The sequence below is a fragment of the Triticum urartu genome, chromosome 6A (assembly GCF_056163025.1).
Source record: "Triticum urartu cultivar PI428250 chromosome 6A, HENAU_Tu73, whole genome shotgun sequence".
Taxonomy (NCBI): domain Eukaryota; kingdom Viridiplantae; phylum Streptophyta; class Magnoliopsida; order Poales; family Poaceae; genus Triticum; species Triticum urartu.
This window is the reverse complement of record NC_141878.1, coordinates 507,324,035-507,340,186: the sequence shown is the minus strand read 5'-3', so window position 1 is coordinate 507,340,186 and position 16,152 is coordinate 507,324,035.

The following is a 16,152-nucleotide window of genomic DNA, read 5'->3' as shown; positions in this document are numbered from 1 at the left end:
ATTATAACGCTCAAAAGATATAAGTGAAGCACATAGAGAAAAATTATAACGCTCAAAAGATATAAGTGAAGCACATAGAGTAAAATTATCTAGCTCATAGGATATAAGTGAAGCACATAGAGCAAAATTATAACGCTCAAAAGATATAAGTGAAGCACATAGAGTATTCTATCAAATTTTAATTCATGTATGGCTCTCTCAAAAGGTGTGTACAGCAAGGATGATTGTGGTATACTAGCAAACAAAGACACAAATAATACAAGACGCTCCAAGCAAAACACATATCATGTTGGTGAATAAAAATATAGCTCCAAGTAAATTACCGATGGAAGTGAACGAAAAGAGGGGATGCCTTCCGGGGCATCCCCAAGCTTTGACTTTTTGGTGTCCATGGATTATCTTGGGGGTGCCATGGGCATCCCCAAGCTTAGGCTCTTGCCACTCCTTGTTCCATGATCCATCAAAAGAATTCACCCAAAACTTGAAAACTTCACAACACAAAACTCAAAATAGAAAACTCGCGAGCTCCGTTTGTGAAAGAAAACAAAAGACCACTTCAAGGTACTGTAATTAACTCATTCTTTATTTATATTGGTGTTAAACCTACTGTATTCCAACTTATCTATGGATTATAAATTATTTTACTAGCCATAGATTCATCAAAATAAGCAAACAACACACGAAAAACAGAATCTGTCAAAAACAGAACAGTCTGTAGTAATCTGTAGCTAGCGCAAGATCTGAAACCCCAAAAATTCTAAAATAAATTGCTGGACGTGAGGAATTTATCTATTAATAATATTAAAAAATAATTAACTAAATAGCACTCTTCAAATAAAAATTACAGCAGTTCTCGTGAGCGCTAAAGTTTCTGTTTTTTACAGCAAGTTCAACAAGACTTTCCCCAAGTCTTCCCAACGGTTCTACTTGGCACAAACACTAATTAAACACAAAAAACACAACCAAAATAGATTCTAAATAATTTATTTATTACTAAACAGGGGCAAAAAGCAAGGAATAAAAATAAAATTGGGTTGCCTCCCAACAAGCGCTATCGTTTAACGCCCCTAGCTAGGCATAACGAGCAAGGATAGATCTAGGTATTGCCATCTTTGGTAGGAAATTATTCAATTAGGCATCTACCATCTTTAGGAATTTCTTTATTTTTATTAGTTATCAAACTTTTAGGCACAAGATCGAAAAATTCATTTGCAATAAATGGTTCCTTAATGATAGCAAAAAGATTGGGATGAATACTTATAGATTTAAGATCCGCAGTTTCCTTACTAGATGATTCACCCTTATTTTTAGGGACATACATAAGCTTGGAAATTTTAGTAGGAGGACTAGGAGTATTCTTTACGGAATGAAAAGCGGTTCCCAAATTTGTAATGATACCCTCAAGTTTATCAATTCTAGTAGAATCTAAGTTCATCTTCTCATTAACTATGGGTTCCTTTTCCTTAATATTTTTCAAAGTCATTCCTACCTTAGATCCATATTGAGTAATTTGATTGTGGATCTTTTTATTTAGGTTTTCAATTGATTCAATAGTGGCAACTTTATTTTCAATAATTTCAAGTCTTTGCATAACATGCTCCAAAGTTAACATGGCTCCATTAACCAAAAGAGGTGGTGAGCCAAGTAAATCTATCATAGCATTATAAGAATCAAAAGTATGGCTACCCAAGAAGTTCCCTCCGGTAATGGTATCGAAGATATATATATACCAAGGATTAACACCTACATAAAAATTGCGAAGAAGAACTAAGGTAGATTGTTTCCTGGTAGATCTATTTTGAGCATTGCAAATTCTATTCCAAGCATCTTTTAGATTTTCTCCCTCCCTTTGTTTAAAATTTAGAACTTCACTCTCGGGAGACAATGGAGAAGATATGAGACTAGCCATGACGACAAACAAGCAATCTAACACAAGAGCAAAAAAAAGGCAAGCGGACAAAAGAGGCAAATAGAGAGGGAGGATAGAGAGAGAGAGAGGGCGAATAAAACGGCAAGGGTGAATTGGGGGGAGAGGAAAACGAGAGGAAAATGGAAAATAATGTAATGCGAGAGATAGGGATTGTGATGGGTACTTGGTAGATTGACTTTTTGCATAGACTCCCCGACAACGGCGCCAGAAATCCTTCTTGCTACGTCTTGAGCTTGCGTTGGTTTTCCCTGAAGAGGAAGGGATGATGCAGCAGAGTAGCGTAAGTATTTCCCTCAGTTTTTGAGAACCAAGGTATCAATCCAGTAGGAGGCCACGCTCAAGTCCCTCGTACCTGCACAAAACGATAGCTACTCGCAACCAACGCGATTAGGGGTTGTCAAGCCCTTCACGGTCACTTACGAGAGTGAGATCTGATAGATAGAATATTTTTGGTATTTTTGGTATAAAGATGCAAAGTAAAAAGTAAAGGCAAAGTAAAAAAGCAAAACAATATAAAAGTGATGGAGATTGATATGATGAGAATAGACCCGGGGGCCATAGGTTTCACTAGTGGCTTCTCTCAAGAGCATAAGTATTCTACGATGGGTGAACAAATTACTGTTGAGCAATTGATAGAATTGAGCATAATTATGAGAATATCTAGGCATGATCATGTATATAGGCATCATGTCCGTGACAAGTAGACCGAAACGATTCTGCATCTACTACTATTACTCCACTCATCGACCACTATCTAGCATGCATCTAGAGTATTAAGTTAAAAACAGAGTAACGCCTTAAGCAAGATGACATGATGTAGAGAGATAAATTCATGCAATATGAAATAAACCCCATCTTGTTATCCTCGATGGAAACGATACAATACATGCCTTGCTGCCCCTTCTGTCACTGGGTAAGGACACCGCAAGATCGAACCCAAAGCTAAGCACTTCTCCCATGGCAAGAACTACCAATCTAGTTGGCCAAACCAAACGGATAATTCGAAGAGGCTTGCAAAGATAACCAATCATACATAAAAGAATTCAGAGAAGATTCAAATATTATTCATAGATAGAATTGATCGTAAATCCAGAATTCATCGGTCTCAACAAACACACCGCAAAAAGAAGATTACATCGAATAGATCTCCACAAGAGAGGGGGAGAACTTTGTATTGAGATTCAAAGAGAGAGAAGAAGCCATCTAGCTACTAACTATGGACCCGAAGGTCTGAGGTAAACTACTCACACTTCATCGGAGGGGCTATGATGATGTAGAAGCCCTCCGTGATGACGGCCTTCTTCCGGCGGAGCTCCGGAACAGGCCCCATGATGGGATCTCATGGATACAGAAAGTTGCGGCGGTGGAATTAGGTTTTTGGCTCCTGTTCTGATTGTTTGGGGGTACGTGTGTATATATAGGAGGAAGAACTACGCCGGAGGAACAACGAGGGGCCCACGAGGCAGGGGGCGCGCCCTAGGGGGGGCGCCCCGCACCCTCGTGATCGCCTCTTTTGTTCCTTGGAGCAGGGTCCAAGTCTCCTGGATCACGTTCGGTGAGAAAATCACGTTCCCGAAGATTTTATTCCGTTTGGACTCCGTTTGATATTCCGTTTCTTCGAAACACTGAAATAGGCAAAAAAACAGCAATTCTGGGCTGGGCCTCCGGTTAATAAGTTAGTCCCAAAAATAATATAAAAGTGGAAAATAAAGCCCAACATAGTCCAAAACAGTAGATAATATAGCATGGAGCAATCAAAAATTATAGATACGTTGGAGACATATCATCATTCTCTCATGAAAAAAATGAAATACTTGATATCTTTTATAATGGACTAACCGATGCTTCCAGAGACCACCTGGATAGTTGTGTTGGTTGTGTTTTCAGGAAAGAACTGTTGATCAAGCTGAATTGCTATTGAATAATATATTGAGTAATGATAATGATTGGACACTTCCTGAACCAACTCCTAAGCCAACTCTGAAGAAAAGGGATATTCTATTTCTCAGTCCTGAAGATATGCAAGAGGCAAAGAAATCTATGAAAGAAAAGGGTATTAAAGCTGAAGATGTTAAGAATTTACCACCTATTGAAGAAATACATGGTCTTGATAACCCTACACATGTAGTAAAGGTAAATTCTCTCTATAGATTTGATAAGGGTGAAATCCCATCTACTAAGTTTGCTAGCCAATGCTTGGATGAGTTTGATAATTTTATTGTTAAACAAGAAAACTTCAATGCTTATGTTGGTAGACAATTGAAACGTAATGTTGATATGCTTGAACACTTGAGTGATTATATGTCTAGAGTTAAAGGTGACCTTAAACTTATTCGTAAACATGCTTCCATGGTTACCACTCAAGTAGAACAAGTGCTTAAAGCACAAGATGATTTGCTCAATGAATTAAATAATAAGAAAAAAGATAATGCTGTTAGAGTTGTGACTAGAGGGGGTAAAATGACTCAGGAACCTTTGTATCCTGAGGGCCACCCTAAGAGAGTTGAGAAATATTCTCAGAGAACTAATGTTGATGCACCTAGTCCTTCTAAAAAGAAGAAAAATAAAAATGATAGGACTTTGCATGCTTCTAGTGAACCTGTTGTTGACACACGTGAGAATCCCAATGATATTTCTATTTCCGATGCTGAAACACAATTTGGTAATGAACATGAACCTAGTGATAATGTTAATGATGATGTTCATGTTGATGCTCAACCTAGCAATAACAATGATGTAGAGATTGAACCTGCTGTTGATCTTGATAACCCACAATCAAAGAATCAACATTATGATAAGAGAGACTTCGTTGCTAGGAAGCACGGTAAAGAAAGAGAACCATGGGTTCAGAAACCCATGCCTTTTCCTCCTAAACCATCCAAGAAAAAGGATGATGAGGATTTTGAGCGCTTTACTGAAATGATTAGACCTATCTTTTTGCGTATGCGTTTGACTGATATGCTTAAAATGAATCCTTATGCTAAGTATATGAAAGATATTGTTACAAATAAAAGAAAGATACCGGAAGCTGAACTTTCCACCATGCTTGCCAATTATACTTTTAAAGGTGGAATACCAAATAAATTAGGAAATCCAGGAGTACCAACTATACCATGCTCCATTAAAAGAAACTATGTTAAAACCGCTTTATGTGATCTTGGAGCCGATGTTAGTGTCATGCCTCTCTCTTTATATCGTAGACTTGATTTGAATAAGTTGACACCTATTGAAATATCTTTGCAAATGGATGGTAAATCAACTGCTATACCTGTCGGTATTTGTGAGGATGTGCCTGTTGTGGTTGCAAACGTTACTATTTTAATGGACTTTGTTATTCTTGATATTCCCGAGGACGATAGTATGTCGATTATCCTTGGTAGACCCTTTTTGAATACCGCAGGGGCTGTATTGATTGCAACAAAGGCAATGTCACTTTTCATGTTAATGGTAATGAGCATACGGTACACTTTCCGAGGAAACAACCTCACGTCCACAGTATCAATTCTATTAGAAAAATTCCAACAATTAGTATTGGAGGTTTTGAATTCCCTCTTCCCATTGTCAAGAAAAAAATATGATATTTGATACGTCTCCAACGTATCTATAATTTTTGATTGTTCCATGCTATTATATTACCCCTTTTGGATGTTTATGGGCTTTATTATACACTTTTATATTATTTTTGGGACTAACCTATTAACCGGAGGCCCAACCCAAATTGTTGTTTTCTTGCCTATTTTAGTGTTTCGAAGAAAAAGAATATCAAACAGAGTCCAAACGGAATGAAACCTTCGGGAGAGTTATTTTTGGAACGGAAGCAATCCAGGAGACTTGGAGTAGACGTTAGGGAAGCTTCGAGGTGGCCACGAGGCAGGGAGGCGCGCCTGCGCCCTGGGCACGCCCCACCCTCATGGGCCCCTCATGGCTCCCCTGACCGACTTCTTTCGCCTATATATGTCCATATACCCTAAAAACATCAAGGATCAGAATAGATCGGGAGTTCCGCCGCCATAAGCCTCCGTAGCCACCGAAAACCAATCTAGACCCGTTCCAGCACCCTGCCGGAGAGGGAATCCCTCTCCGGTGGCCATCTTCATCATCCCGGTGCTCTCCATGACGAGGAGGGAGTAGTTCTCCCTCGGGGCTGAGGGTATGTACTAGTAGTTATGTGTTTGATCTCTCTCTCTCTCTCTCTCGTGTTCTTGAGGTGGAACGATCTTGATGTATCGCGAGCTTTGCTATTATGGTTGGATCTTATGATGTTTCTCCCCCTCTACTCTCTTGTGATGAATTGAGTTTTCCCTTTGAAGTTATCTTATCGGATTGAGTCTTTAAGGATTTGAGAACACTTGATGTATGTCTTGCATGTGCTTATCTGTGGTGACAATGGGATATCACGTGATCCACTTGATGTATGTTTTGGTGATCAACTTGCGAGTTCCATGACCTCGTGAACTTATGCATAGGGGTTGGCATACGTTTTCATCTTGACTCTCCGGTAGAAACTTTGGGGCACTCTTTGAAGTTCTTTGTGTTGGTTGAATAGATGAATCTGAGATTGTGTGATGCATATCGTATAATCATACCCACGGATACTTGAGGTGACATTGGAGTATCTAGGTGACATTAGGGTTTTGGTTGATTTGTGTCTTATGTTATTTTACTACGAACTCTACGGCTGTTTGCGACACTTATAGGAATAGCCCAACAGATTGATCAGAAAGAATAACTTTGAGGTGGTTTCGTACCCTACCATAATCTCTTCGTTTGTTTTCCGCTATTAGCGACTTTGGAGTGACTCTTTGCTGCATGTTGAGGGATAGTTATATGATCCAATTATGTTATTATTGTTGAGAGAACTTGCACAAGTGAAAGTATGAACCCTAGGCCTTGTTTCCTAGCATTGCAATACCGTTTGTGCTCACTTTTACCACTTGCTACCTTGCTGTTTTTATATTTTCAGATTACAAAAACCATTATCTACTATCCATATTGCACTTTTATCACCATCTCTTCGCCGAACTAGTGCACCTATACAATTTACCATTGTATTGGGTGTGTTGGGGACACAAGAGACTCTTTGTTATTTGGTTGCAGGGTTGCTTGAGAGAGACCATCTTCATCCTATGCCTCCCACGGATTTATAAACCTTAGGTCATCCACTTGAGGGAAATTTGCTATTATCCTACAAACCTCTGCACTTGGAGGCCCAACAACGTCTACAAGAAGAAGGTTGTGTAGTAGACATCAATATTCTTATTGTTGGGGACATGCATATCCCCATTGAGGTAACTCAGTGTTATTCGAAAATTCTCCGGTTTCATGTTATTCGGAAAGAGTTTGTTTACAAGACTTGATCAACCTTGTTAGTGGATTCCTTTTGATGAGCATGAGATGGATGAAGTTAGAAAGAACAACCCTTTGTATCCTACTTTTACTTTCTGTTATTTAGATTAAATAAAGCAAGAATGTTATTTTTTGTCTGTTTTCTGAATTATCCTTGCAATAAAAAATACCCCGAAAATAAAAGTTCTCCAAATGTCCTGAAAATGGTATATGCATTTTTGTAGAATATTTTAGAATTATTGGCACTAAGAACACACCAGGGGGCCCCACCATCTGGCCACGAGGGTCCAAGGCGCGTCCACCCCCTTGGGGCGCGCCCCTACCTCGTGGACCCCATGTGGACCCCCTCCACTTATTCCAGCACCTACACACTTCGTCTTCCTCCAGAAAAAAAATCCTCCCATAGCTCAAACCCGAGTTCTAGCTCATCTAGCTGCCATTTTCGATCTCCTTGCTCAATGCTCCATTCACAAAACTGCTTTGGGGGATTGTTCTTCGGTATGTGACTCCTCCAATGGTCCAATTAGTTTTTGTTCTAGTGCTTTATTTATTGCACATTTTTGCTACTTAGCTGACCCTGTTCTTGAGCTTGCATGTCAAATTTATATGGTCCAAAGTAGTTTTAATGCATGATATGGCCTCTAGGCACTTGTGGGAGTAGTTGCTATCTATCTTGTTGAGTTTGATTCACTTTCACTTTTATTTTGAGTCACTAAATTTTTTTAGAAATTTATGTGAAGGAAATATGCCCTAGAGCCAATAACAAAGTTGTTATTTATATTTCCTTATATCATGATAAATGTTTATTATCCATGCTAGAATTGTATTAACCGGAAACTTAGTACATGTGTGAATACATAGACAAACAGAGTGTCACTAGTATGCCTCTACTTGACTAGCTCGTTAATCAAAGATGGTTAAGTTTCCTAGCCATAGACATGAGTTGTCATTTGATGAACGGGATTACATCATTAGAGAATGATGTGATTGACTTGACCCATCCATTAGCTTAGCACTATGATCATTTAGTTTATTTCTATTGCTTTCTTCATAACTTATACATGTTCCTATGACTACGATATTATGCAACTCCTGAATACTGGAGGAACACTTAGTGTGCTATCAAACGTCACAACGTAACTGGGTGATTATAAAGATGCTCTACAGGTGTCTCCAATGGTGTTTGTTGAGTTGGCATAGATCGAGATTAGGATTTGTCACTCCGATTGTCGGAGAGGTATCTCTGGGCCCTCTCGGCAATGCACATCACAATAAGCCTTGCAAGCAATGTGACTAATGAGTTAATTACGGGATGATGCATTACAGAACGAGTAAAGAGACTTCCCGGTAACGAGATTGAACTAGGTATGATGAAACCAATGATCGAATCTCGGGCAAGAAACATACCGATGACAAAGGGAACAACACATGTTGTTGTGCGGTTTGACCGATAAAGATATTCATAGAATATGTAGGAACCAATATGAGCATCCAGGTTCCGCTATTGGTTATTGACCGGAGATGAGTCTCGGTCATGTCTACATAGTTCTCGAACCTGTAGGGTCCGCACCTTAACGTTCGATGATGATATATATTATGAGTTATGTGATTTGATGTACTAAAGATAGTTTGGAGTTGTAGTGTGATCATGGACATGACGAGGAGTCTCAAAATGGTCGAGACATAAATATTGATATATTGGAAGGCTATGTTTGGACACCGGAAAGGTTTCGGATAGGTTCGGGCATTTTCCGGAGTACCGGGGGTTACCAGAACCCCCCGGGGAGCTAATGGGCCTTAATGGGCCATGGTGGGAGAGAGGAGGAGGCGGCCAAGTGGGAGGCGCGCTCCCCCCCAGGCCCAATCCGAATTGGGAAGGGGGCCAGCCCCCCTTTCCTTCTCTCCATCTCCCTCTTCCTTCTTCTCCTACTCCAACTAGGGAAGGGGGGAAACCTACTCCTACTAGGAGCAGGTATCCCCCTAGGGCGCGCCATAGGAGGCCGGCCCTCTCCTCCTCCACTCCTTTATATACAGGGGAGGGGGCACCCCATAGACACACAAGTTGATTTCTTAGCCGTGTGCGGTGCCCCCCTCCAGAGATTTCCACCTCGGTCATATTGTCGTAGTGCTTAGGCGAAGCCCTGCGTCGGTAACTTCATCATCACCGTCAACACGTCGTCGTGCTGATGAAACTTTCCCTCGGCCTCAGCTCGATCTAAAGTTCGAGGGACGTCACCGAGCTGAACGTGTGCAGATCGCGGAGGTGCCGTTCATTCGGTACTTGGTCGGTTGGACCGCGAAGACGTTTGACTACATCAACCATGTTACTTAACGCTTCCACTTTCGATCTACGAGGGTACGTGGACACACTCTCCCCGCTCATTTCTATGCCTCTTCTGGATAGATCTTGCATGATCGTAGGATGTTTTTTGAAATACTACATTCCCCAACAGTGGCATCTGAGCCAGGTCTATGCGTAGATGTTATATGCACGAGTAGAACACAAAGGAGTTGTGGGTGTGGGTATATACATATTGCGTGCCGTCACTAGTTGTTTCTTGATTCGGCAGTATTGTTGGATGAAGTGGCCCGGACAACATTCCATGACCGCGTTCATGAGACTGGTTCTATCGACGTCCTTTGCACACAGGTGGCTGGCGGGTGTCAGTTTCTCCAACTTTAGTTGAATCGGATTCAATGAACATGGTTCTTTCTGAAGATCAAAAAGAAATCACTATACCACGTTTTGTTTTTTATGCCGTACGTAAGAACGGTTCTTGCTAAGCCTGTAGCAGCCTGATGATCCACAAGTATAGGGGATCTATCATAGTCCTTTCGATAAGTAAGAGTGTCGAACCCAATGAGGAGCAGAAGGAAATGATAAGCGGTTTCCAGCAAGGTATTCTCTGCAAGTATTGAAATAAGTGCTAACAGATAGTTTTGTGATAAGATAATTTTTAACGAGCAACAAGTAAAAAAAGTAAATAAAGTGCAGCAAGGTGGCCCAATCCTTTCTGTAGCAAAGGACAAGCCTGGACAAACTCTTTTGTAGAGAAAAGCGCTCCCGAGGACACATGGGAATATCGTCAAGCTAGTTTTCATCACGTTCATAAGATTCGTGTTCGGTACTTTGATAATATGATATGTGGGTGGACCGGTGCTTGGACAAGCATCCCACTTAAGATTTACCTCTATTGCAAGCATCCGCAACTACAACAAAAGTATTAAGGTAAACCTAACCATAGCAGGAAACATATGGATCCAAATCAGCCCCTTATGAAGAAACGCATAAACTAGGGTTTATGCTTCTGTCACTCTAGCAACCCATCATCTACTTATTACTCCCCAATGCCTTCCTCTATCTCCAAGCATTGTAAGATAAGAGAGAATAGGCATAAGTATTGTGATATAATGTGTAATAACATCCCATAATGCAATAAATATCGATATAAAAGCATGATGCAAAATGGATGTATCAACTCCCCCAAGCTTAGACCTCGCTTGTCCTCAAGCAAAAGCCGAAATCGAAAATATGTCCACATGTTTGGAGATAGAGGTGTCGATAAAAATAAAATATGGGCATGAGGGCATCATGATCATTCTTAGAACAACAACACATATATATATATATTGTCATATGATCTCTTATGCTAAAGTAACAATTCAATCACAATTTCAAGTATGAATCATAATCTTCATTAAGAACCAACAAACTCTAATCTCAGTCATTGAGGCAATTGTAATTTATATCACTCTCCTAGTGATGATGCCGTTATCAACGACATCCAATTAGGAAACCACAACCATCTATTGATCAACGGGCTAGTCAACTAGAGGCTTACTAGGGACATGGTGTGGTCTATGTATTCACACATGTATTACGGTTTCCGATTAATACAATTATAGCATGAACAATAGACAATTTTCATGAACAAGGAAATATAATAATAAACACTTTATTATTGCCTCTAGGGCATATTTCCAACACCACGTTCATGAGACCGGTTCCACTGACAGACATGCAACTAGTTTTGCATAAAGGTGGCTACCGGGTGCCTATTTCTCCAACTTTAGTTGAATCGAATTTGACTGCGGCCGGTCCTTGTTGAAGGTTAAAATAGCAAACTAGATAAATCACCGTTGTGGTTTTGATGCGTAGGTAAGAACGGTTCTTGCTAGAAGCCCGTAGCAGCCACATAAAACTTGCAACAACAAAGTAGAGGACATCTAACTTGTTTTTGCAGGGCATGTTGTGATGTGATATGGTCAATACATGATGTGATATATGTTATTTCATGAGATGATCATATTTTGTAAATGTTATCGGCAACTGGCATGAGCCTTATGGTTGTCTCTTTATTGTATGAAATGCAATCGACATGTAATTGCTTTACTTTATCACTATGCGTTAGTGATAGTTGTAGAAGCAATAGTTGGAGAGACGACAACGACACTACAATGGAGATCAAGGTGCCAAGCCAGTGACGATGGAAATCATGACGGTGCTTTGGAGATGGAGATCAAAGGCATAAGATGATCATGGCCATATCATGTCACATATTTTGATTGTGTGTGATGTTTATCTTTTATGCATCTTATTTTGCTTAGTACGGCGGTAGCATTATAAGATGATCCCTCACTAAAATTTCAAGGTATAAGTGTTCTCCCTGAGTATGCACCATTGCGATAGTTCGTCATGCCGAGACACCACGTGATGATCGGGTGTGATAAGCTCTACGTTCCCATACAACGGGTGCAAGACAGTTTTGCACGTGCGGAATACTCGGGTTAAACTCGACGAGCCTAGCATGTACAGACATGCCTCGGAACACTGAGATCGAAAGGTCGAACGTGAATCATATAGTAGATATGATCAATATAGAGATGTTCACCATTGAAAACTACTCCATCTCACATGATTATAGGACATGGTTTAGTTGATATGGAACACGTGATCATTTAGATGACTTGAGGGATGTCTATCTAAGAGGGAGTTCTTAAGTAATATGATTAATTGAACTTAATTTATCATGAACTTAGTCCCGGTAGTATTTGCAAATTATGTTGTAGATCAATAGCTCGCGTTGTAGTGTAACATCCCAAATTTTCAATTTGGAATGTTATACATTAGATCATCAATGCATATCATATTTTTATTTTGCATTTTGGTTGATCCTAGAAATTCTACGCAACTCAATGGCCCACGGAGAGAGTTGGGGATTTCGTTATTTTTCATATTTGAGTTTTCTCAAATTTTGAGAATAGGATCATTTGATTTTATTTATTTTCTCATCAATTATTTCTATTACAAAAATATGAGAGATGGAATAAAATGACTTTCCCAAAATAAAGAAATATTGAGGATTTAATAATAAAATCAAATAAGATTTTATTTCGGAGTTTTTCGGTGTTTTATTTGAATTTAGGAAAAATGTGCGTTTTTTGGAATTGCATTTAGGTCCCAAATAAATGTTCACATTATGCGGCTTGATTTTAGAAGCCCGAGAAAATTTATTTTGGAATTTTTGGAGTCGGTTTAGTATTTCTTTTTATTTTTCTTCCGAGCGAAATAATTAAAAAAAAAGTGAACCGACCTAACCGGGCCGTGTCCGTCCGGGACTCTGGCCTGGCAGGCTTTAAAAGCCGGCCCAGCCCCCCCGGGAGAAGCCCTAGCCGCCCCGCACCGCCCCATACGCCGCCGCCGCTCCCGCCCCGCTCCGCCGCCACCGCCGCCGAGGTTCGCCGCCGCCTCGACTTCCGTGCCATCGGTTTTTTTTAAAAAATAGATCGGTTTTTCCATCGTTTTTTTAGTTTCGGTTTTTTTAAATAGATTGGTTTTTCTGGTTTATTTAATTAGCGAGCGTTCATCCGTTCGTTCGTTCTAGCGAGCGTTCGTCGTTTTTCTTTTTGTCGGATTAAATCCGCGATTTTTCTGATCGCGATTCCTGATCCGATTTTCGTTTTAGTATAATTTTTCGCTCGTTTATCGGAATCAGGCGATTCAAGCGCCTAGAGTTTCGTCTCCAAACCCTCTATCCGTTTAACCAACTTAAACAAGATTTTGCTACTGTAAAATTTGCCTTAGATCCAGATTACTAGAACAAAGTTGTTTTCTTTCGCCGTTTGACTTTCGTTGCTTCATTCAATTTGATTCTTTTTGCCAACCGGAGTTCTTAAGTTGAACCTTCTGGTTAGATCTCTTATTTGAGTTTTACCCGTGCATTAGATGAGTACTTATTGTATGCTTGTTTGTCTGTTTGCGATAGAATACCCGGAGTGCGCCGCCTGTTACTTCGAATCGTTAGGTTTCACGGATCATCAGCAAGGCAAGTAACACTTTGGTCATACCTTTTCTACTACCCAGTTTTCTTGCATTAGATCAATCCTCACACATTGCATGATTAGGATCTAATTAAATTGTGGGATGGGAAGTAGTTGAGGTAGTACCTATTACCTGTGTATTATCAAACCTTGGGAGTTACTTCTACGTTTGCTTATTATGCCATGCTATGCTAGTAGACGTGGATTGGGTGAGTGATATCCATGACAGATGTGAGTTCTGTTAATTAATGGTTTATCTAAGGTGGCAACTTAAACACACATCTGGGTGGATTGAGGCACGTGGGTATTCCAGGACTTGCTTGTTTTCTTTTGGACCGCCACCCAGGCCCAAAGGGATCGTGAGAATATTCATACTAGTAACTTCCGTGTGCAGCCACAAGCTATTATGGGCTCTAGCATTGTTGACTAAGTTGTGCGAACTCTTACAGTGGTAGACTAGCAGATATAGGGGATGTAGGTGGTACGGTCTACCCGATCGTAAGGTGCTAACGCTTCTGGAAGACTATGTCTCGGTCATCCGTCTTCTCAAACACCATGTAGTGCGAGAAACCAAACGGAGGCGATCGAGTCTTGTGGGGAAAAGTTCGCAAACCTCTACAGAGTGTAATAAACTAATCATGGTTAGCCGTGTCCCCGGTTATGGACATCTTGATTATCTAGTACTTGGATTATCATGTGAATCCCAACATGTTACTCTAAATTAATTTTGTTGGGTTATGTTTAATGATGATGCTTAATTGGGATTGAGAATGCTGTCAACCATTCTCAATTTTTAACAACTACCATGATAGTTAAATAAATTTATTCCTTTGAAGTAGGGAAAAATTGGCTTTACGCAAAACTATAACAATAGAGCTTTCCACCAGCCAAATATGCATATAGTATAGCTGTTTCATTCCATTACTCTCTATGTGTTACATTGCCAGCATATTCCATGTGCTGACCCATTTTGTGCTGCAACGTTAATGTTGCAGACTTTTCAGACGACGATTAAGGAGTTTTTAGGTCGTGGTTCTATACTCAGTGATGCCATTGGAGTTGATGGACTCACTTATCTTCCAAGCCTTTCGCTGTTATCGTTATTAGATGGCCTTAAGCCATATTTATTGTAATAAGTTCTCTATGGAGACACTCGATGTAATAAGTGTGTGATTGCTACTCTGCTATAAATTCTCCGAGTACTGTGTGGTGTTAGCATTACTGATCCAGGGATGACACCGGAGCACAGAGATCAGACCGTTTGAAGTCTGGTCGCTACAGAGATGGTATCAGAGCACACGCTAACTATAGGACACGACCACTAATCTAAAAGACCTAGATCACTTTTCACTCTCTTCTCTTCTGACCTCTCATCTTTTCTACTCTTTAGGATGGCAGATGCAAGGAACAAGTTCACGTAGCCGGATGAAGATACACCCTTTGGACGACACTTGAAGGAAGTCACTATATACCTGAACATAGGAGTACCATGCTTTACGGGAACCTACAACGCCACTTTACCCGAAGAAGAGCGCTGGATGATTCAAGTTCAAGTTCCAGGAAGGACGTTCTTGCCAGTCACCGAGTCCATAGAGTTTTCTTTTGATGCACCAACTTGGAGTCTAGGGAAGAGCATGGAAGCTCACATCGCCATGGGACGCATTGGAGAAGTCTACCGCAAGGATCTCAAGGATACTATCTACCAAATTTGTGGGCGCCGAGATGAGCACTGGGAGATGATCAGGACCAGGAAGGATAGATCAATTGCAGCTTTTATCCAGGAGTTAAACCGGCACATGCGACGACAGGAGAACCAGATGTGCGCCGACATGATAGATCTGAAGAAGGCTAAGACTAGAATCAAGGAACTGGAGGAAGAACTCAAGGCTACGCGTGAAGATTATGAAGAAGAAATTGAAGTATTGGTGGAGAAGTATGACGACCTAATCAAGAAGATTGGAATATTTATGGGAGGCCCTACGCCAGTAGATGAAGACGAAGAACCCCAGGAGATTAGCCCTGAAGACTACATCATCATCGACGGCACCGACTCGGAACCAGATAGTAGCGATGATGACTATGTTGATGAAGCTGGAGCAGATATCATGGAGTCTGCAACTGAAGAATATTTCTAGTAGACCACCTCATCAGTAGTAGTAGTCCACCATGTAAATATAGTAGTCCGAGCACTTTTGCGATAGTTAGATCGATTGTATGCCCTTGTTTGATTGAAGTGAATTGTTTGCTTTTGCCTCATGTGCATATGGGTAGTGTTTTCTCTTTAGACCCCCTCTATTCTTATATCTCATCTTTTCTAAACCCTCAGATGCCTCCGAGACGTGACCCCGGATTTGCCTTTCCACCGGAGCTCACCCAGTTGATCCAGCAACAGAACACATTGATGCAGTTGCTAGTCCAGAATCAGAATCAAGGGAACAACACCAACAACCCACCACCACCACCACCTGTTGACCACTTAGCCCGTTTTCTTAGGCTGAATCCGCCGGTGTTTTCCAGTAGCACCGAGCCGATAGTAGCAGATGTTTGGCTCCGCA